Source organism: Lissotriton vulgaris, chromosome 3_1, assembly GCF_964263255.1.
Source record: "Lissotriton vulgaris chromosome 3_1, aLisVul1.2, whole genome shotgun sequence".
Taxonomy (NCBI): domain Eukaryota; kingdom Metazoa; phylum Chordata; class Amphibia; order Caudata; family Salamandridae; genus Lissotriton; species Lissotriton vulgaris.
Window position 1 is genome coordinate 21,907,905 of NC_141689.1, and position 24,074 is coordinate 21,931,978.

General features: G+C 42.5%; 1 protein-coding gene across 1 annotated transcript in view; it reads right to left on the reverse strand.

The window, feature by feature from the left end:
* Positions 1 to 24,074, reverse strand: part of LOC147725840 (avidin-related protein 4/5-like) — a 212,379-nt gene that overhangs the window by 23,814 nt on the left and 164,491 nt on the right. The gene's annotated exons all lie outside the window — the stretch shown is intronic.

Sequence of the window (24,074 nt, forward strand, 5' to 3'; positions counted from 1 at the left end):
GTTTTCATAAATTTCTACATATTTTCATCACAATTAAGGGAGAATTGTGAATGTTTTAATGTTTTGTTTAAGTACTGCAGTGATTTGTACGTATTACCACAGTACTACATAGACTTTTTTGTGCTTTTTAAAATATGTTAAGAAGACACCTCCAGGGCTCAAAAAGCATTTTTGTTTTAATTTTTGGCAGGATTCACTGTGGATCCGTGAATCCCTCTGAAATATTTTGGAATAATGAAGCAAGGGCTGCTGTGCTTCATTTATTGGGCCAGGTCCCAGGGAATTAATTTGAGTTAATAATGTGGTGGCCGTGTGGACCCCCACAGCCCTGGGGATCGCCACCTCCCTGGGGCTATATACATATTAGAATGTAGGGAGGGGTTCCATCCCCCTCTGCTGCCCCAGGGACCACCACCGCCTCCTTGGCTAATGTACTGAAGTGCAGAGGGCCATGCGGCCTCCCCCTCGCACCCCCAGGGACCAGCACCTTCCCAGGTCACAAATTAAGTAAAGGCAAGGGTCCATTGCGGACGTCCAACCCCGGAGACCACCAACTCACAGGGACTACAGAGTAGATTGGAGCTGTTCATGGCCCTGAGGACCGCCACCCTCATACTGATACTTGTGTTTGAAATCAGAAGTGTATTAATCTATATCTTAGTCCATATAAGTCTCTGCAAAGGTACACTTGAAGTAGGCTGTTGAAATTTAGTTGTGTGCTTTAAACTGAAAGTGTACTCTGTGAAGTTTGAATTTCTGGTTTACGACATGTCTCAGGTATGTTTGTACTTCAACATGTATGCTGACACGTGTGGTGCAGCTGATGGCTATAATTTAAAAACGATTTAGCTTATCTTTCAGCTGCACAAATATTGTCGCAGCTACTGTAGCATTCAGTCGCAGATGTACAGATCCGTTACCTAGGTAAGAATCACAGAAGCACTTAAATATGGCGTTCAATATGTATATGTCCAGATGCATGTCCTGAGAACAAAGTAATCTATCAAGCAACGTTTACACCTATTTTGAGAGGATGCAGTGTGAATCATGGGTAATCTAATACCTATAGGCTTCTTTAGATGTGTCATCTCACTTGTAAAAGGTACTGAGATACGTATAGAGTTGTTTGAGTTGTTTAAAAGAGTCTGAGATTTAAACGAGGGCATCAGAAGAGTTGGAATTTTGTTTTGGGGTAGGCCTGGCATTGTCATCTCTGACTTTCGAAGCAACTTGCCAGAGAAAGGTGAGGTTTAAAACATGTTTGCAGATATATCAACCTGTATTCTACTCTATATAAGTGTTTGCAAATAGGCCATAGATAGTGAGGTGTGACCTTAAAATTTAAAACATATCCTGACAAGTTTGAATGCCTGACTGCTACCATGTCTCAGGTATGTGTACCCTTCTATATGCATTCTGACACGCGTGGCTTTGCTGATGACCCAACTTAAAACTATGTAGCTTATCCTACAGCTGCACAAATGCACAGCATGCAGGGGCATAAGCACAGATGGCTGTCTAGGCAGGCATCATGATGAAACCTAAACACACACCTTTATACCCAGCTGTGCGGTGTAATGAGGAGAAAGTGATTCATGCAGCTTCTTCTACATACATTTGGAAAGCATGTGGGTAGTCTAGGATGTACTGGGTTGTTTGGATGTAGTTTGTGCCTCTAGAAAGGCTCTGACACACTCATTCAGGGCTCTAGAAACATGTTGCTGTTTATTAGAGTGATATGACAGGAGGTGGTCTTTTCTTTTGGCTGCAGCCTGGCATTGTGACTTCTGCCTCTCCAGCTAAACTGGTGGAGAAGCATAATATTTTCCGCATGTTCATTGATGTGTTTACTGCTATTGAATTCCGTATAAGTCTCTGCAGAGTTATTCTGGGAGTAGGTTGCAAATAGTAAAGTGTCTACTTTAAATTGATTGAGCTTCTTCTAACACACATTTAGAAGACTAACAATGTGAAACAAGGGTGGTGTACTATGCATACAGTTGGTTGAATGTATTATCTTGCCTTTAAAATACAGTAACACACTCTCTAGATAGATGCTGACACTCAGAAGTGTGGCATGATGGTAGTTGGCCTCTCCTGTTGGGATAGGCCTGGCACTGAGAGGTCAGACTCTCTAATGAAACTGTTAGAGAAAACTGAGGGGCATATTTACAAGGAAAGTGGCAGAGTGAGGCGTTAGCCTTCCTGGCTTAAGGCCTCACTCTGCCACTTCAGAAATGCAGGGCTGCACCATATTTACAAGAATATGATGCAGCTCTGCATTTCCCCCTGCACTGGTGCTACACTTAGAAACCTAGAGCCAACACAGGCATTCTTGTACCGTAGTGCAAGGCTCTCTGCATGAAGAAGAATGTTAATGTACAGGAGGGCCCCCCTTCCTGCACATAAACAATCTTAAAATGCAATTTTGTAACTACTATGTGTGCTACTTAATGCATGTCGAAAAGTAGAATCTGCTTCTTATGGTCACCCTCACTGTTTGCTTGATGTTACACTGTTTTTGACTAGTCTGACTGGGACCCTTCTAATCCGGACCCCAGTTGATCTACTTTCTCCCTAAAATGTAATGACACATACTTAAGTACACTCCAGATTTGAAACTAAGTTACCCCTATAAGGCCCTAGTATATGGTACACATGTACCCAGGGAATAGGTACCCCAGAGGTCTCCCATGGGCTGAAGCATGTATAATGCCACCCATAAGAGTCCTTGCAAAATGAAATTTCAGGTATCCCATTGCAGCCTCTGTAAGTTGGCGCATGCACCATTTACTTTAGATATAGGTTTACTATATCCATAGGTCACTACACTTAAACCTATAAGTCCCCCCTATAGCAGGCTTTAACAATCCTGAAAGCAGGGTGCTGGGTTTTATTTGAGAGGGTGCCTCTGCATGAGCATAGCACCCCTGCAACCTTCGGGACCATTCTCCTGGGTTATCAGTGACACAGCCTGACACATAGGTAGAGGTGCATTATATGCTTGTGTAAAATGCTATCTCAAAAATAGCTGCAACAAACCATGTCATGTTTAGTATCAAACACCTTGGAATCAAATGTTTGGGAGGAAGGATTCCACCCTTCTGAAGAAAGCTTTGTGGGTCCCTGGTATTCCCAGGACCGGCCTTCTTTTCCCATACAGCACAAAATGGTTCCTGCTGACCAGACACACATTTCTGTCCTCCTGCTGCTGAGCCAAGCTCGAGCAGCAGAAGGCAACACAATCAGCATCTTGTCACAGGGAGGTGTGACCACCTCCTTGACAGGATTTAGTGTATTGGAGCGGGGTGGGTGCACTTCCAAAGTGACTGAAAGTCTGCATGAGAGGCACATTTTGTGTCCCTGTGCATAGTCCAGCTCAAACCAGTCCTGGGAGCCGTTGGCTCTAGCTCTGGTTTGAAACTGAACAAGTACATGATGGAACCACACCACCGTCCTGATCCTCCCCGGAATCTTCCCAACCCTTTCCTGTGGGTACAAAGGGGCTGACCTGGCTGTTGGAACCTAGATTCGATGTAGACAGGATTCTGAACAGTAAACTACTGACCTTTGACTACCTGGACTCTCTGGACTTCGTGGGACTTTGAATGAGCACGATTTTGTCTCCCTCTCTGTCCATAGCATTGTCTGTGCCACTGCACCATACAGGCTCCATGCATGACCTGAGGAGCATCAAAGACGATTGAAGTATCTACTTCGGGGTGCAGGAGTCAATCCCCTGCATTCGCAGGCACCGTAATGCAACTGACCCGTCTGCTGATCCTGAGCTCCTGGAGACTACGAATGCTCCAGCAACACATGAAGTGGGTTCCTATGTTTCTTGAGGTTGAGCTTACCTCTGACCAGGTTAGAGGCCAGTATCACTTGTGGAGATTGCATAAATTGAACCCTGTGCACCTAGTACATTTGCAATTGCATATGCATGTTGGTATTCCCAAACATTGTGCAATCGGCTGTTGATAGCCCCAACCTTTGCACACATTTTGTATGAAGGAGTTTGGCCTCCTCATACTCTGTGCTCTGCAAGCTGTTGTTTTGCAAAACTGCTAGAGGTTACCTTGCGACTCCTGTGCCTTCGGCCTGTGGGTCTATCTAAGGGACAATCCTGATTTTATAGGGCTCCTATTGTTGCTCCAGGCCTGTCCTGACTCCTCTTTCTGTGGTGAGTCCTCTGGTCCTTGCTGGTCCAGACCACAACCTTCTTTGACCTTCTATGTGGGTTGCTGCTGCCAAGGCTTGCTGGTTCTCTCGCTGGACATTGACCCCTCAGCACTCAACATCCTTTCTGGGACAGCTCTTCTCTGGCTCCTCATTGTCCTCCACATCTCCTGGTCCCTGCATCTGTAGAGTCATGGTCTCCTTCATCACACCTGAAGCATCAGAACTCAGTGGGCAATCATCTACCGAGGCCCTAGTCACTCCTGAGTGACCCAGACTCTGTCTCCACTGCTTTTAGGTTCCATCCATCAAGAATCTACCTGCAGATTCAACTGGACACTTTTCTTCTTTCCAGCAGGGGCATTTCTATGAAGACTCCCATTGAAAACAACGGCGGTTTCTAACACCACTTCAGCCCTATGTAACCGGCTTCCCTGTGATAGGTAACTTTGGTAATTTAGTATCCATGGGTGGGGTGGCAATCCAACTTTCTATGTTCTAAAGGGTTTCCTCGGAATCCACTGGGAAGATTTCTTAAACTTTAAAATTGCAACCACAACTCTCCCATTTAATTGTACGGAGCACGTGGTTGTGTTCTCACACTGCATCTGTCCATCTGTGGGGTACCTATTCTATTTACTCACCTTGGACGGTTTCTTGGGGCCCCAGTGATTCTCTACTCTCTACACAGACACTGTCTTGATTTGAGACATGGCTCTTTTACCACTATTTTAGTACATGGTTTTACCTCCCCCGGGAGCCCACTGTGTATTAGTGCTACATACGATTATTTCTGTACTACAGTCTTGTGTGCTTTGTATTTATCTGCATGTAGCAGATACTCTGAGGTATTATAATAATAAATATAAATTCTTATAGGTACCGTGCAGTTCTCCTTTCATTTAACAAATACAATAAGGTTGCATTATGGTGAAAAAAGCTGCTTTAATTCCTTCAGGACTAACCCTGAAGGCTGTGGAGAAGTGTGGCTCAGGGGTTAGAGGCGGCAGACCTGGAGCTTGAGTTCTGCCCGGGACCAGGGTTCAATTCCTGCCTCGGCGGGTCTTGGGCTCAAAAATTCCACAGACTCGTTAATTCTCGCTCCGGTGCCTTCTCGACTCACGGGTTCACACTCTGCGACTCTGGGCAATAGCTTGCTTAATCTCCACAACGGCCCCTCGCGGTGGGATGCCTGACTTTCACCTTGTGGATACCCTGCAAGGGTTATCTCACAGGGGAATACCAGGACGGGTTCCCTAAGCAAGCGCTGAGATGCCCCAGGGTAAGTCGTGCGCTATATAAGTCTCATTCATTCATTTCATTTCATTTCTCCACTGCTACCACTTGGATAGCTTTCTAAGGTTATTTTGACCTCTTACATCACAATAAGGGTTGTTTGGACTGGAGCAAGGTGCCCACTTTATTCAGAGGACATCATATACCAGGCCAACCTCTCACAATGCAGCACACATGAAAATTGCAAAAACGAGAACAAATGAAACACTTCTCCTTATTGCGCTAGGGTAAGATCAGGTTTTCCCTGGTCTTAATTATGGCACTGTCTCCTTTTTATGCCTCCCTTATAAATAGGGAGCAGCGTCAGAATCAATGGGCGTTGCAGTGGAACGCCTATTGCAACACCCACAGCCAATATCACACATTTTTTTTGATTTAAAAACAATGTATTTGTGGGGGGAGAAACCCCACCCCCTCAACTTACTTTAAATGCCTGGTATTGGCATGCATTGTAAATGCATATTTGCGTTAAAAATATGCGTGCTACAAAAATGTGTGGTAAAGGCACAACAAGGTAAAAAGTTTACAGTTTATTATACCCATGGGAAAATATCAACATAAGTAGGTCACATTCTAGTACTACCTAGATAGATCTGTTTGCTAGACAGGACTGACATAAGCATTTGATTATACAGGTTCATACATAGCTGTTCCTTAAAATAAATAGAAAGCATTGATGTAGAAAATAATAGAAAATAAAAGGCTATAGCAGTGTATAATACTTTTGTGCTACACTTTCAAGCATTTACTGCTTTCCTATTATGCATAGTTGGATATCTTACACATTTCTTGCTAATGGAGACAATGGCAATGTAATTGTAAATAACTGAGTAGTGTTTTTTATGAATAATAATATGTAATTAATTTAAAATTGTTAATTCATGTAACATACTATTGAACCTGTCCTTTGTTTTATAAATATTTAGTTCATTTTTATTCAAACTTGAAGATGGCCAAAAAACATTAAAAGAGTAGAGAACAAAAAAAAACAGTACTATTTCAAGAAGAGTGAAAAGACCCAATTAGATGACACATGCAATGTTATAGGCAGAAAAAATCTTCTTGTAAGTGAAGTAAACAGTCTCTTAAAACACTATTACAAAGATTGAAAACTGAGGAAAATGTTGAAAAGAAAAAAAAATTTAACAACGAATCAGAAACAAAAGAGAATTAGTCATGTTGAAAGAACTTCAAATTATAGAAAAACAACACATTTGACAAGTAGTCAGAAACAGCATAAGGATATTAGAAATAGAATGTTTAAAAGTAGAGTAGTTCAAAATAGATCAAAAATGTAAACAAATATAAAAGAATATCAGCAGCTTATAAGAGAAAGCAAGAGGTTGAAAGTGTAGTAAATAGAGCTTTTGTTTCGAAACAAGAATGTGTATCTTACTATTGAGGAAAATGAGAACATTGACTAAAACAATAGTATTTATTAAAAAGAAAAGAAAAAGAAAAAGACTGGGTAAAAGAACTAACTTTTGTAAAACGTTTACTAGTGAATGGAAGTACTCTGCCAGTACTGAGCCTTTCTATAATGAAGAAAGCTATTTTCAAGGGAACACAATAGTACATGCAGTTGATATGAGGAGTCAATGTTATGAGGTGAAAGATGGCTCTACCATTCCAAAGGAAAAAATGGTTCCTAGGAAAGTAGAAGAAGTAATAGCTGAAAACGTTCAAGAAAGGCATACACAAGTTCCTGTATATAAATGAGATAGTAGTAGTATTTTCAGTATTCAACAGGAGTCTATTGACATATACTGATTTTTTTTAAATAATGTGCAAATAAAACTGTTAATTAGAAGATTAAAATGTTGCAAGGACTAGATTGATGTAAAATTACAATATATACTAAGTTGAAGGGTCATTCTCTGGCTTATCTTTCAAGAAAAGTGTGCCAAAGCACTTTTTGTCATTATAGAATGCTAGCTGTACACCACTCTGAAATGCTGAAGTTACAAAGGAGACTTTACTAAGCAAATACTCCTGCATCATGTTTAAGAGAAATGAATGCAGCTCTTTTGCATGGTTGAGTAGCAGATGTACTGAAAGTTTGTGATAATATGTGGCTTAGTCGTTTTATAGCTATCTATAAACAAGAAATCTCAATATATGCCACAAGAGGTAGGAAAATGAGAGCAATAGGAAAACAGATATGGGAACCTATTACCAGGTGGTATAATGTAGAAAGGAGTAGTCAGTTATAGTGTCTCTGATTGACTGATTCTATTCTTGATGCTATCGTTCCTTTCTTTTCTTGTTTTTTCTCCTTTTGTATTATTATCCATTTGTATTTCAGTGCTCCTTTTCTTAATCGTCATATCTTTCCCAGAGGTAGAATTTTGATTATCTATATCTGTGTATGTACCTTGTAATCTATGTATACCGTATCATTCCATATTGTTTATTCTGTATATTCATTTTTTGTGTTCTGAATTTGCCAATAAAAAAAAAAAAAAAAAAGAAAGTTTGTGATGATGTACAGTTTTGTTTTTATGGTTCTGAAGAGGAGTGTACAGATACTTAGGACTTGATAACTTTCGATGTAGTAGAACATAACCAAGGGATTAGAATTGATTATTTTGCAGAAGACATTACAAGGTTTAACATTGTTTCCTTTGAAAAACCAAACTATGTTCGTATTTGTTGTTGGCGTACCTTTTAAAGAAGTCAAACTAAGAATGTTGATTTATATTTATAAAGTGAAATAGAAAACAATAATAAGTGGCAACAATTTTCTATTTACTTGTTTGTAGAAGGACAACTTCAGTTGTCCAGTTATCAGGTTATTTGTTAGCACCATCACAACAAATCAGTAGAAAACTAAATGCCCGGTAGAGCAGTACATAGCAACATAAAGTTGGTACCTTAATTTAAGAATTATTTATACAACACCTGGTATTTATTATACAATTTGTTTGCTCAGGGTAGACCTCTGGATTTAGGTTGTCTTTTATGGTTGCGTTTTCTGCATACCATTTCTTAAGTATTAATTTCCTGATAAAATTAAACAAATCAATTCTACTGTTCCTGTAGTTCAAAGGTGCTTTAGGAAAAAAAGAAAGGCCAAGAGATAGAACTTTATTTTCTACCTCAGATAAAATATAATCATACAGATTTACCAGTTAATTAGTCATTCATTTTGATGCTGTTTTGCCTCTTGTGTTCATTCCCATGAAGCCGTCCAAGTATCCTTGTTTCTTTGCGCCTCTTTTGGTGCCTTCTCTACCTCCGCCTCCTCAACCTGCATTTCATTGCAGTATCTGGTTTGCCTTGGACTCCTGTCTTCCTTTCACCATAAGGTCAAACTCTTTGAAAATTTTTGATTTTACTCCTAAGATTTCAGATTGAATCGATGTGTCACTTTCACTTGCATTGCTTTCGTTAGGATCCAGTATGACTCCTGTAGCCTCAGTCGTTGCTTGGTTATCTTCTCTATTTTTAGAGGTCATGGTTGGTTCAGATACTGTAGCAGTTTTATTTATTTCTCCTAATTGGGCTAAAGTTCTGGGCCCCAATTTTTACACTCAATTTCTCTTCATTCTCTTGGGCAGAGAGTATATGTGCTCAGTCCAAACTAGTTTGGTACTCTCGGCCCCAGCTTCCTGGTAGGATGTGGAGAAAGCATTGTCCAAGGCAGACCAGACCCTTTCAGGTGCAAAGAAATCTCTTCCCATTACTCTAAATACAGCCAGGGTCTATTCAGCCCAGCCCTAAAAAAATCCAGGAAAGGCAGGGCAACCCTCAGCCCACCCGCCAGTGGCTGTCTGAAGAGAATGCACATCCTTAGCCCCTGTCACTCCAAAGCCAGACAGTCAATCCACAGCCATTCCACAACCCAACAGAAGTCCACAAGATGGCTAAGCATGAAAATACCCAGCATCTCAGGTGACTTAAGATACAATAATTCATTTTGCCAATCTCTTTTACCGTTGGGTGCCCACCATTTTTTCGGTTACTAATGATAAAATAAGGGATTCATTTTTATTTAAAGACTATCTATCACTATGATTTCATATCTTTACTCTTGGTGATGGTGTGCTTAGTCTTTTGTGATTATCTATCCTTAGCTAACCAGACTCTAATTGTACTAAGGAAGAACTTATGTTTATGTTTAGGGTTGGAGAAGTAAGTTGTGTTCTTGTTTTGGGTTTGCAGCCCTGAAGAAGTCATTGGTGCATTACAGTGCACGACGAAACAAGTGGTGGGTGTTTTTGTTTGTACAGACTGGAGAACTGTTTATTCATATTTGTGGATCTATTTTTGTATGAACTGGAGAACTGTTCCTTTCTGTTTGTGGATTTGGATTCCCAACTGTGCAGATAACAGGACATCTGAAGTGAATAAAGTGGTACTTTCAAACATGCAATATAAAAATCAACTTTACTAAAATAAATCTTTTTATATTCTGAATTCAGCCATATTAAACTCCATATTTCTATCTTGTACCCATTCTAAGTAATTTTTTGTAAGATGTTATACAACATTCCCCATTCTATCATATGGAACAGATAGCCTTTCAATAGTAAAAAACAAATTAAACTGAATTTCAATATCAGGACATGTTATACACACTAGTGTAAGTCCTACCTTTCATATGCACTGTACCCTGCCCACAGGGGTACCTTGGACCTACTGTAGGGGAGACTTACATGTAATAAAAGGGAAGGTTAGGGTTTGGCATGTGGGGCCACTTGCCAAGACGTCATGACAATACAAACTGTATGCAGAAACTGTAGTGGCAGGTCTGAGAACCCTTTGAAAGGCTGCTCATGTATGTGGCGCAATCAGTGCTGCAGGCCCACAACCAGCATTTGATGTATAGGCCCAGGCACACTCAGTGCACTTTACTTGGGACTAACCAGCCAATCCAATATGCCAATCATGGAAACACCAATCCATTACACAATTTACAATAGGAGCATTTGCCGAAACACTAAATCAGCAAAAACAGTGTCAAAAACAAGAGCTCAAAAGCAAAACGACAGGAGAAGCATGCCAAAAGATGCCCGATCTAACACATGTTCCCTCCAGTTGAAAGTAGGGAGAACCACCAAACCTCCTTGGAATCCTCCTTACTGAGGTGGAAGAACCTGGACAGAAAATCAGCACTGGCGTGTTCTATGCCAGGGCAATGTTCCACCGTAAAGTCTGTGGGGAGATGGACCACCTCAACATCTTTGGGTTCTCACCCCTCAACTGCATTAACCATCTGAGGGGCCTGTTGTCAGTCTGAACTTGAAAGTGAGTCCCCAAACAGGTAGGGTCTTAGCTTCTTCAGTTCTCAGAGAACAGCAATAGCTTCTCTCTCTATGGCACTCCACCTCTCTTCTCGGCTGGTGTAGGCTCTCATTGTTGAATTGTGAGAGCACGTCTCCCACACAATGTTCTGAAGCATCAGTCTGCACTATGAATTCCTTGAAAAAGTTGGGTGTCTTGAGCACAGGCGCTGTGCACATGGCTGTCTTCTGGGCATCAAAAGCTTTCTGGCAGGCAGAAGACTACAATGTCATTCAGGTAGGTGGCACAGAAATTCTCCAGCCCAACAGTCACCTGGTTGACCAGTCTCTGAAAGGTGGAAGGGGCATTCTTCAACAAAAAGGGGATCACCCGATACTGGTAATGGCAACCTCTCATTGGCCTCCTTGGTTGAGGCCATCTGCCAGTACCCAGACATCAAATCAAACATGCTGAGGAACTTGGCAGCTCCTAACCCATCAAGGAGCTTATCAGCTCTAGGGATGGGGTGTGCATCAGTGTTGATGTTGGCATTTAGGCCACAGTGGGAGCACTTGCAAAGTCGACATGAACGTAAAAGTGGAATGCAGACACTACAGTGGCAGGTCTGAGAACCCTTTATGAGGGGCTTGTGTGGGTGGCATAATCAGTGCTACAGACCTACTAGAAGCATTGATTTACCAGCCCTGGCACTCTCAATGCTCTTTACTAGGGAAGTACCAGTAAATCTATGCCAGTCATGGAAACACCAATCCATAACACAATTTACAAAAGGATAGCTTGAACTTCAACACTGGACAGCTGAGAGAAAGTGTGCAGAGTCACTAAACCAGCATAATTAGAGTAAAACAGGAGGTCAGAAAGCAAAAAGACAGGGGAAACATGCTAAAAGATGATAACAGTGACTGACTCAGTGTGTGAGGGGCTACATTGGTGTGTGAGTGGCTGTGTTAGTCTCTGTATTACTGGATGTATGAGTGGCTGTATTTGTGAGTGAGTGGGTGCATGAGTGGCTGTATGGGTGAGTTAGTGGTTATGTGAGTGGCTTTATGAGTGAGTGGATGTGTGAGTGGCTCTGTGAATAAGTGAGTGGGTGTGAGTACTGGTACAAGCCTCTAAATGGATTTGTGACTTTGTGAGTAGGTGTTGAGAAGTAGAAGTTGGTATATGTGAGGTTTTTTAGAAGTATTAATGGTTGTGTGTGTGGTTATATGGATGATGTTATCAGTGATGATACAGAGCCAAATTGCACATACGATTCCCCCGAGCCTCAGTTAAAAAATATTGTGCCCCAGGTTCCTGATGGCCTTTTTGCTTCCCATTTTGGGGAGCCGACCAAGTATCTAAATCCAGGTGATTCCGCCCCTGTTGCCCCCAACCAACAGATACTAGGGAATGCTGTTTCAACCAACTCTGGGCCTTGGGATGGTTTTCCTGCACAGAGTTCTTCTTTTACACCGGCCATGGCAGAGGATGAGACGCTGAAAATAGCTAGCTGGAATATAGCGGGCATATCGCGTAATTTGGATATACCCGAATGGAACTCCTTAACTGAGGCTTTTGTAATATGCTCATTCCAGGAAACTTGGTGTGTGGAACCTCGATACAAGGTTGGATATATTACTTATTTTGTTCCTGCAATCCCTTCCCCCTTAGGGAGAGGCCGCCCTTCAGGCGGGTTATTTATCTGGATAAGTATCTCACTGGGTTACCACATAACGAGTATAGACACCAGGTCTCCAGACCTACAAAGATTAGTAATTAGAGGGCCCTTAGGGGGGAGGCCCATAGAGATGTTTAATGTTTATGCTAGACCTTCAAAAGGAAGTAAGACCTCATCGACTCTAACAGCTCTCGAAGGCAAACTCAGATCTGGTTGTGCTGACTCATTTATAATGATAACAGGGGATTTCAACTGCACTTTTGAACCCCTAGCGGTGGATGACATTTCGGGCAGCCAAGAGGACGATGCTAGGAGAGGTATCCCATTCCTCTCAATACCACCAATCAAGAGTTGGACCCCAAGAGCTATCCACTTAAATGCCCTGACTCTGGAATTTGGTGTCAGGGCAGTCAATGGAGGGACGAAGTCAGATTCTTGTGGGGCTCATACTATTAACAGGGTAGGTCATTCATCTCGAATTGACTACATCCTGTTGAACTTTAGACTTTGGGAGTTCTTGTTGGACATGGCAGTTTTACCCTCAACTGACAGTGATCACAACCCACTATCTTTGTCATTGTCCTCTAATTGGACGGGTGGGAAAAAACTGCAAGTACCCCAGGTCTGGAAGTCATCGTGCGAAGTTCGCCCCTCGAACTGTGGGGGACGTTTGAAATGGGAAAAGGTTGCTTTGGATGATGGAAAGATTTTGGAAATAAGATCTATTATGGCCAGTGCTCTAACTAGTTTAGATACTGTTGCAGCAAATCCCCATGAGGTTTCTACTTTATTTAGCAACACTACTAAAGCATTGGGTTATCTTTTCATCATACAGAATCCAGGCTATAGGGCCAACAGGATGGGGCGTCCCAAAGGCAACCCAGGCTGGTATTCTACCTCTTGCCGAATCGCCAAAAGAGATTTAATTATGGCGGTCAAAACTAGGGATAGTAGTCTAATTAGTACTGCCAGGAAGATGTATGGTCGCGCTATTCGTACGGTGAAGAAAGAGTGGGAGAATCAATTCTGGTGTGACCTAAAACTGGCTAGTGCTGGGAGGGACTCTAGGAGTTTTGGGGATTTGGTCAGAGCCAAGGACAAACCCGTGGACTCCCTTGTAACATGTAATATCCCAGAGGTGTCATGGTTTAATCATTTCTCTAAATTGTATACTGTGGCCTCGGGCTAGGGGGACGATTCTACTGAGAATTTTTCATTGGACTTCTTTGGGTTAGGTGAGAACTGTTTGTTTACAGGAAAGGAAGTAGAGGATGCAATTTCTTGTCTTATCCCAAACAAAGCTGCGGAGCTGGACGGCCTACCAGGAGATTTGATCCGCATTTCTAAAGTAGAATGGGGAAAGCTTATAGCATCCCTACTCAATACAAGTTTTTATGATGCCCCTCTTCCAAGCTCATGGATGGGCGCTGAGGCCGTCCCGATTTTCAAGGAAGGGAGCCGGGATGACCCTGCTAATTATCGCCCTATAAGTCTATTGGACTCCTCACAGAAGGTAGCAGGCAATGCGGTCTTGGGTAGGGTGCTACAGTGAGTAGAGGAGAATAGGATACTTTCTGATTTCCAGGCGGGTTTCAGGGCTGGTACATGGACCATTGAACAATCATTCCGCCTATTGTTGCTATATTGGAAGGTGGTTGTGTTGGGCAAAGGCAGTCTGTATCTCGCATTTATAGACCTACGGACTGCCTTTGACCTAGTGCCCCGCAGCCGAATATGGAGGGTCCTATCTGATTTGGGTATGCCACGGTACCTATTGTCCTTGATAATTAAGTTCCACGAAGAAAATTTTGCCCAGGTTCGGTGGGGAAATCAGGGCCAAAAGACCGCCAGAATAGCTGTAAATAGAGGTGTCCGTCAGGGCTCTGTTTTAGCACCCACACTGTTTTCCTTATACGTTAACGGTGTGGTGGAGCATCTTTTACAATATCCTGCAGCTCCATCCCTGGCGGGCAGAAGAATACCTACGCTCCTATTTGCAGATGACACCCTCCTGATTTCGAAGACCCCGGTGGGGCTGAAGAGCCTCCTTGATAGGTTCCAATCTTTTTGTGATGCGAGGGGGATAGAAATCAATACAGGAAAGACCAAATATTTGATCCTGAAACCACTGAAGAAGATAGGCAGGCCTCCTGTGTTGAATTCAGTATGCCTCGAAAGGGTTAAGGAGTTTGACTATTTAGGAATCTACCTCTCAGACACCATGAGATGGAACTGTCATCTCCAAAAAAGGTTGTTCAACCACAAAAGGGTGGTGGGGGCCCTTCTCAAAGAACAACGCTCCTCTACCTTTAAACCAATCGCTCCAGTATTGGATATCTATAAGGCAAGAGGTGTGAGTGCGGCGCTATAAGGGGCGGAGCTCTGGGGGGAGCAGAATGTGGACCAGTTAACCTGTTCAGAAAACAAATTCTTGAAGGATTTGATGGGTCTCCCTTACAATACCCATTCTGTTCTCCTACTCCTTGATATGGGCTGTCGCTCCATCAAGGATGAGGCAAGGTTACGCCCTCTTCTCCTCTGGGCGCGCCTCTGGAGAGTTCCGGAACTTGCCAGCTATGCGGAGGGGTTAAAAGAGGTTTTATCAATGCCTGGTTGGCACAAAATAGGATGGCTAAGGGATGTGAAGTGTCTACTTGGAGAAGTGGGTCTTTGAGATATTTGGCAGTCTAGGTCCACACTGCCCAAGTCTGTCTTGAAAAACTTTTATTGGAAATGGGTAAGGGATTCGAGAAATTCAAACTCTAATGCAGGTAGATCTACTGTTGAATTCCTACTACAAAAGGGGGTGGAATTTCGAGAGCCCTATCTCGATATTATCTCAAAACCTAGAGATAGGGCCCGAAATTTCAAATTCAGAGTAGGAGTACTGCCTGTTCACGAACTGACTGCCAGATGGAAGCCTTCTGTACAGACCATTCCATTCTGTCCATTCTGTGAGACCATGATCGAGACAGTCCCTCATTTTCTCTTCTTTTCAGGGATTGTGGATTGGGCTTGGAGATGTCTCCCAAGGCAGGAAACCCTTTGTCCAAGCCTCCCTATCTGGAAGGACTCCCAGCAGCAGGAGGTCAGACTTGTGTTTGTGGTGGTAGCATATATTTTGTGATGCTGAGGCTCGAGTTTAACTTTAACCGGGGTTCAGGTTATGTACATGTCGTGTCCCTCTAGAAGGGTGGAATGCTACCCCCATTGCCAGAACTGGCGAGGGGGTAGTATCCCAATTCGTATGACACCTTACTCGACATGTTTTGATAAAGCCAAACCAAAGTTAGCAAGTAACTGCGAGGATTATAAAGAGTATATGGTATGGCAATATCCCGGAACAGCTAAGGGAGTTGGTCCCGACAGCTGCAGACGGGTCCAGCTCGTGCCAGAGCACCATCTCACATGAAACCACGCACTCTGCCTCCAGGATTGTAGAGGCCTTCCATAGGAGTGGCTTATAGGTTACCATGTGTCCAGTGAGGTTAGATATAGATATACTATATTTAAGTAAGAGATGATTACACCAACTTACCCCAGCTGATTGATCAGCCAGTTGTCTCAAATATGGAGGCCAGGCCAGGGGTGGCACAATACATGCTGCAGCCCCCGTAGGCCTTGGATACACCTATGCCCTACCTGGAGTACACTGTTACAGGGGACTATAAGGTGAACCAGTTCCAATTCGTAATGCACCTAGAGTGCATTGGCAGTAATTTAGAGCGAGAACAGCAGGTTGTGGGTCTGATTAGCAGGCCCACAGCCAAATTAAGTCATAAACCAGTGAAGCAAAAAGCAAAAATTTGGGGTGACCATAGGATAGCAGACCCTACTCTCCTACAGTGGGCATGACCCAGATTAGGGTATCGGAGAGCTTTACATTTACCTATCAATGCCAGTCAAGTCATCAAAAATTCGGAGTTGTCCATTGTTTTTGAAAAAAACATTAAGGCATAATATACATATGTACGATCACAACACACAACATTAAGGCATAAAATACATATGTACGATCCACAACTAGGATAAGGTTAGCTAAGAATTCGCATTAGTAGGATCTTGGCAAATGAATGAAATTTGGAGTGACTGTTGAGATTAAGGGAGATATTTACTGATAAAAAAAGATTTGGATTTCTGTTTGAAAGAGGAGGTTTATGAAATTCTCCTATTAAATGAAGAACGGCACTCCTATAGCGAAAGAGATGATGGTACCCAGAAATGTAGTACAAGTTATTGGAGAAGAGGTACAAGGAAGGCGGAATCAAGCGCCTGTATACAAATGGAATTGTAGCAGTATTTGTAGTATTCGATAACAATCCATTGATATATATTAAGGACATTTCCTTATATGATTCCAAGGCGAAGTTTAAAACACATAATAGGCACTCTCCAAGGATTGGATCCTTGCAAGATTAGAAAGCATACAATTCTGCAGGAACATGTAGTAATCACTCCACGCAGGTTGATGAGTTTCAAGAGGATGTATTCAAGTTAAGAGGGAAATCTGAAGTACATTAATATTCAGCCCCACCATGAGCAGCCAGCAAGGCGCTCAGCCCTTCTCCAACTGCCTGCCTCATACACCAACGTTCTAATTGACATCAACTCAAGAGTGTTCTACAGATGGAGGAGTGGAAAGCATGTAAAACATAATACCCAGGATACTACAGGACACTCACTAGCTTGTTTATCAAAGCAAGTGTACCAAAGCACCTTTCATTATTTTAGAATGTTAGCTGTACATCACTCAACAGTGCACACTCTAGTTAGGCGGCTGCACTATGTGAAAACTCCTGTTTTATTTTTAGGAGAAATTAATAGAGCACTTCCACATGGTACTATGGCAGACGTGGACTAGGTTTGTGATGATATGCAGTTTTGTTTCTTAGGTCCTGAGCAAAATACTAATGAAAAGTAATTGCTTTGAAGAAAATATTACAAAATGTAATACAGTGTGGTCTGAAAACTAGAGTATGTTTGTATATTTTGTTGTTGCACTCACTACATGATTCAAAAATGGACTGTTGACTTTTATTTAAAAGGTGAAAAAAAAGGATAATTTTCAAACAATAGTTGTGTAGTTATTTGTAGAGAAACGCTTTTACTTGACCATACAGCAAGTTATATGTGAGCACTGTTACAATCTAGACAATATTAAAATGCCTGCTCATGTAGAAAAATGGGGAAGGGGCAAAAAAAAATCAACCTTCATGCTTTTTTTGCAGCATTGTGAAGGGCTGTTATGGACTGCTCTCCAGCACTCACTACAACCCAACAATCCATGCAGTATGAGGCCATGCGAGAAAACTCTGGGGCCAAGTCTTGAAATTGAGATTGGACCTCTGAAGGGGCTCTCTGCCCCGGTGTTGTTGCAGCTGCTAATGCATTTAGGGGCCTTCAGCCTAGTTTGCCTTCTTACTCCTTTTTTGCCAAATTATGCAAAAAAACACTCCAACAAATGGTATTCAGCTGCTCAGAATGAGCTTTGCACTGATTGGCGTTTTCGCAAAGACCGGAAATTGAACTGAATAATCTTTTATTTGGAAATAAGTACTCAAACATAAGTCCTAATCGACTGATATTAAACCCCAAATGTAGACATATTAAATATAACATGTGTAAGTATGTGTTAAACTTCTTCACCAAAAACATACTTGTTGTACCATGAATATTTTTTTCTGTGCCCCAGATAATGTCTTGTCATACATAGTACACTTCACCAATTTACCTGTAAAACTGTGTAAGCCAATGAAATTCCTTTGTTTGGTAGTTAGGTTCTATTTTGAGTTCCAATATTTAAAGTTACTCTTTGAAACTGTTGTTTATTACAATTATGTTACTTAAACTTTCTCTAAAATATATCTATATATCTTTTTTACATGTTGTCATTTGTATTTGTGACCACTGACATCATTGCGACTTCTGGTGTTACTGTGAAGAAGGAAAATGCATTTTGGATGTAGACATTTTTTCAAATGAATACAAAGGGGAAAGTTAAATTAGTATCTTACTAAATATCTACACTGAAAGCCTTATGTAAAATTGGTCTATATATGTGTTGTACACTTTGTCAAAAACACTCGTTATGTGCAGTGTGTCCTTGGCAATTGCACATATAGAATCACACAAGCGCTACCGATACGCTCATACAATTGTCCAGGCACTACTCATACACTTACATAATTGCCCAGGTATTACACTTATACGCCCAGTCACTGGCCAATACAACCACTTACATACCCACTCCCAAAGTTTACATGTTACAGATAGGAAATAAAATTAAAAATACATTTGAACTTCATTGAAAAAAACAAAGGTTACCGGGATGGTATAGTTAAGAATTAGCACTTAAAACCTTTGAAATTAACTGAAAAAAACAAAGGTTACAGGGACGGTATAGTTAGGCTTAAGTTTCACTCATACAAAATCAATGAAATGCAGCTGTTATAATTACCTGAGCTAACTATAACTTGCACCCCCGCAATGCACTGCTTATAACCTCACATATTGCATCTCTCATGACATGGTCAGTGACATCACTGATGATATCACTGATGACATCTCAAATGACATCACTGATGATATCACTGATGTCATCATCCTCAGAATCTCTACTGCAACTTCCACACGATCATTCTTGAAACCAGTGACACACCCATACCAGAACTTACACACCCACTCATTGATTCCTAGGTCTGCACACATATCCACAAGAACATGCATACAGCTACTCAGACACCAGCTCACTCCAATGACTTCCTGTGACTTTGAGTGTTTTTAGAAAGTTTATGTGTTAAATATATACACACCAAGGTGTACTGATGAATCAGTGGGTATATGAGTGCCTGTATTGATAATTCAGTTGGTGTGTGCTGACTGTATAAGTGAGTAATTAGGTGTTTCAGTGAATGTATGGGTGAGTGACTAGGTTGTCTGATTATCTGTATCAGTCTGTTAGTTGGTGTCTTAGTGGCTGTATGGGTTGGTGAGATGATACATGAATGCCTTTATGGGTGATTCATTGGTTGTCTGATGACCGGTATCAGAGTATGAATGTTTGTGGGGGTGGGTGAGGAAGTATGCGGCTGCCTGTATGGATGAGTGAGTGGGTGAATCTGTGACTATACAGGTTAGTGAGTGCATGTTTGAGGGGCTGTATGGGTGGCTTTGTGTGTACATGGCTGTACCAATAACTTATATATATGTCAGTGATATATGGGTAAGCAACTACATGTGCAAAAGGCAGTATATGTGAGTGTTGGAGTATACGAGTGACTGTATGGGTGAGAGAGTAATTGTGAGAGTGGCTGTATGGGTCAGAGTGTGCTTGCATCAGTGACTGTAAATGTGAGAGAGAACTTGTTAATATCTGAATGAGTAAGTAAGTGGGTGGGTGTGTAACTGTATGGGTGGGTAAGTGGCTGTGTGGTTGACTCTATGGGTGAATGAGTAGGTATGGGAGTAGCTCTATGAATAACTGACTGTGTGAGTGGCTGTATGAGTAGATGTGTCAGTGGCAGTATTAGTGAGTGAGTGGGTATTAGAGTAGCTATATGGCTGAGAGAGTGGATACATGTGTAGACCTATCTCCGTTCACTAACTATAATGGCCTAATTTCAATGGTTTTGTACGAGTGAAGTCTGAACCTAACAATACCAACCTTAAATGTTAATTTCCAACTTCAATGTCCATGTAACCTTTGTTTTTCTATGTGAATTTATGTGGTTTTTTCAAGTAGTAGTTGCATTTGCAGACTGTTGGAGAAAGGGGGCAGACCTCCAAAGACCTCTTAGCAATCCCACTGTATGGGAATTACGGGAGGTAACAGGAGGGGTAGTTGGCCCCAAAGTGCTTCCTTGGGGACCAACTAACCCTCCTGTCAACTCCATTAACCACATGGCTGCTAGGCGTTTTCCCGTCCTGCGCTAAAAAATGTAAAACACCATAAATCATGACGAGCTGGCCTTGTCATCCGCGCACGGCAGGTAAGCGCCATGACGAGCCCAGCTCGTCATTAGCTTCGAAGGGGTTAAGTCCTACACAGCAGGATTTCTGAGAGGTTGTTGGAGGTCACACCCCTTTCTCTGCCACTGTGCAAACGTGCCTCCTGGTGCCATTGTAGGACAAGTGTGAAGTTTCATTGGCTATTAAGGGTCCTTGGGGGCCAACTACCCCTCCTATTACCTCCAGTAAGTTTTACACAGTGGTTTGCTGAGAGGTTTCGAGTGGTCACGCCCCCTTTCTCCACCACTCTGCAAACATGCCAGCTGGTGCACTACTAGTTGGGGATGAAGTCCCTTTGCCTCTTGAGGGTCCTTGGGCAAACTACCCCTCCTGTTACCTCCAGTAGGATCCAAATAGCTGGATTGCTAATCAGTCTTCACTGGCCACACACCATTTCACCACCACTCTGCAAATGCCACTAGTGACACATTACTGGTTGGGGTAGAGATCCACTTTAGTCCAGAGGCCCTCAGGAGGCACAGAAACTACCTCCCAGTGAGATTTATCAATGCGGGTGATAGTAGCAGGTCACGACCGCTCACGTTGAGAAATCTGCCTTTCGGGTTGAGGAGGCTCCCACTTGAGTAGAATGTCTACTTGAGTGGGGAAAAGCAGCAGCACCCACTGGCTTAACCATTTCACAGCAAGGAACAATCTCCTGGCACTAAAAATCAGTGTGAGCAGAGTGACTCAATAGACCAGGGAGCAAAGTTGAGTTTTTCTGGTACTTTGAGGAGTTCCTCAGAGTAAAACTTTGTGAACTCTGCCCAGCTCCTTTTTCAGATACGAAATTTCAAAGTTCACAGAATCAATGACGTATGTGCACAATTACACACCATTGAAGTCAATAGGAGAAAATTGGAAACATGCAAATAAAATCCCAAGGTTCTGCCTGCAGATTCGACCTTGATTCGGCCGGGAGTAGTGTGCTGGTACAATTGTCAGCTGCTGCAATACAGAGAAGAGGGCCCTTGGAAAACAATTGCACAAGAGTACTTAAAGGTAAGTCTGAGGGGGGCCGCATGAGTGAGCAGGTTGCAGGGTTCTCAGCACCACAGGAGCACAGCTCCTTTGTCTGTACCCAGGCTGGGTGGGTTGGATGCAGAGCAGATAAGTCAGCCTGATGTCATGCGTTAAAATGTCTTTGCAGTCGTGAGTATACAGGTTGCAGAGATGATTCTAGGACAGCTGGGCCTCTCTCAAAGTGGGTCTTAGGAATATCGATGTCCCTCAATGGGTGCATGTTTCCTAGGCAGCTGAAGTCTGGATTGGGCACTTAGTTTTGATGTATGCTGCTGTGGGTCTGGTATCCCGGGTAATTGGGCACCATATCTCCAGTAGGTCCTGGCGTCCTCACACTTGGTAGCGGGACAGATCTGGCTCACCTGAGCTGGTTCACCACTTTTGGTTTGAATGTTGTCTCGCAGCTGGGAAAACAGATTCTGCAATTTGGTGTCTGCACGCTGCAGGGAAGTAGAGCCTTTACTCCAAGGGAGGTTCTTTAGCAATTTGTCAAAGGCTATAGGTGATCTGGGGCTCTTGGAGGCCTCACAATTGCAAGGTAAGACAGCACACCATGATTGTTGAGTCCTTAATGCAGCAGGCAGGGTTTAGTGCCAATTCTATGCAGGAGGCCTTTGGTTCTTGGGTTAGCAGCTCTTCTGTTTCTGTATTTTCTTAGTGTCCATTGAATCTAAGTTGCAAAGTCCAGGGCTGCCGCCTAAATACTAATTGTAGGGGCGTTAAAATAGTGGCATGTAGTAGCCAATAATCTAACTACCATTAGGGTGCTTACACCCTCTAAGGGACAACTTATTGTGGAGAGGGGTGCTACCCTAACCCTAATAAGTTATTTTTCTGCCAATAAAAGACAGAGGATCTGGAGAAATAGTATCTACATCACCTACCCCCCCTTAGGGGCTATGCTGGCTGAATGTGAGCAAACCTCTTAGTCGGACTCATTTTATGTGCCTGTCCTCCGGCCAAATCTAGAGCAGGAGAGAGGTGTTTGAATCCTCCACTATCTGGGGATGCCTGGGTTGCATTTCAAAAGGTGACACTGCCTTTGAAACTACCCACTCTGGAAGATAATTCTGGCCTGGAAGAGGTGTGAAGCCTCTCCGCCTAGAGCAGGCATTGTTCCTGCCCTCTGGGAACACGGGCTCACAACCTATGAGGTGAGAAACATGTCTGGTGAAGACTAGTCGGAGACCACACTAGTGCTTGGTAGGTTTTCAGGGGATCCTCTAAAGTGTCCCCTGTGTGCATTTATACATAAATGCATCACTGGCATCAGTGAGGATTTATTAAGATGAGATATTTGGTACCAAACATCCCTGGGAACTCATGGAGCTAGGAGATTTGTGATTACAAGTATCCATCCCATGCACTCTCTATGGCTTCCCTGGGCAATAACCTAGAAAGGCTTAGATATTACACGCATGCAGATATGTCCACACATGTGATATAGTGCACCCTGCCTTAGGGCCGTTGGGTCTGCCTTAGGGCCGTTGGGTCTGCAGTAGGGGTGACCTGCGTATACCTCATGTGGTGTCTGTGGACATAGCACACAAGTTTGTGTATTCTATTGGAGTTTGATAGTAATGCACTCTGTGGTTACTGTATTCTGAATGTTTATCTAAAGAACCCATGGTAGAAATGGCTCCATCCTAACCCATACGATATGAAATAGATTCTACCGATTTCTACCGAATTGCATAAATATTTAAAAAATAATCATGCATAGGCTTTTGCAGTTTCTAAATTGCAAATCGCTTTTTATCACAATTTAGAAGTCGCAAAAGCCGAGATTGATGCATGTGGGCCATAGTGTATAATGTCCCAGCGTATTTTTACATGGCAACCTACCCTGCGGACACCTTGGGTAGACCTTAAGGGTGACATATGTAAAAATACGATTCTTTAATACTTAAGAACTAACTTTAAATCCAAAGTCAAATTTGCATATAATTTCAAGTTAAGCACAGTTTGCACAGCAGAGCTGACATTCAAAATGGCAGCAGGCAGGACAGAAGTGCACACTTAAGTGTATGGAATCTACTGTGCCACAAAACCTACATGTCATACCATATACTATAGACTTACAGGTAGGTTGACAGTGGCATTTGTAATTACACCTTGTGAGTCCTGGCATCATTTGGCGTTTTCCATGTCTTTTTGCTTCTGACCTCCTGGTTTTTATGGTTTGCTGGAAATTGTTCTGCTGTTTTTACTGTTTCTGCGCACCTTAATACTGCTGATCGGTACTAAAGTGCAAGTGCTCTCACCATACTTTGTGTTTATAGATTGTTGTTTCCATAATTGGCTTATTTGATTTACTACTAAGTGCCTAGTACAGTGCACTGTGTGTGCCCAAGGCCTCTAACTCAAATGCTGCTAGTGGGCCCTCAGCACTGGTTGTGCCTCCCACACAAGCAACGTTTACAAGGGGTCTCAGACCTGCCACTGTAGTGTCTGAGCGCAGTTTTTAACTGCCAGGTCAACTTGGCAAGTGTTAGTTAAATCTTTTCTAACCACCTCAGATTGAAGAATATACCATATACAAAGGAAAAGGTTAGCTCCTCATAATCATAAAAACTGGGGCTGTAGCCACAACAACTGAAAAACAAATTAAATGTTTGGCGGCCCTATTAAACGCATATAACAAAATAGCAACAGCTCCTCC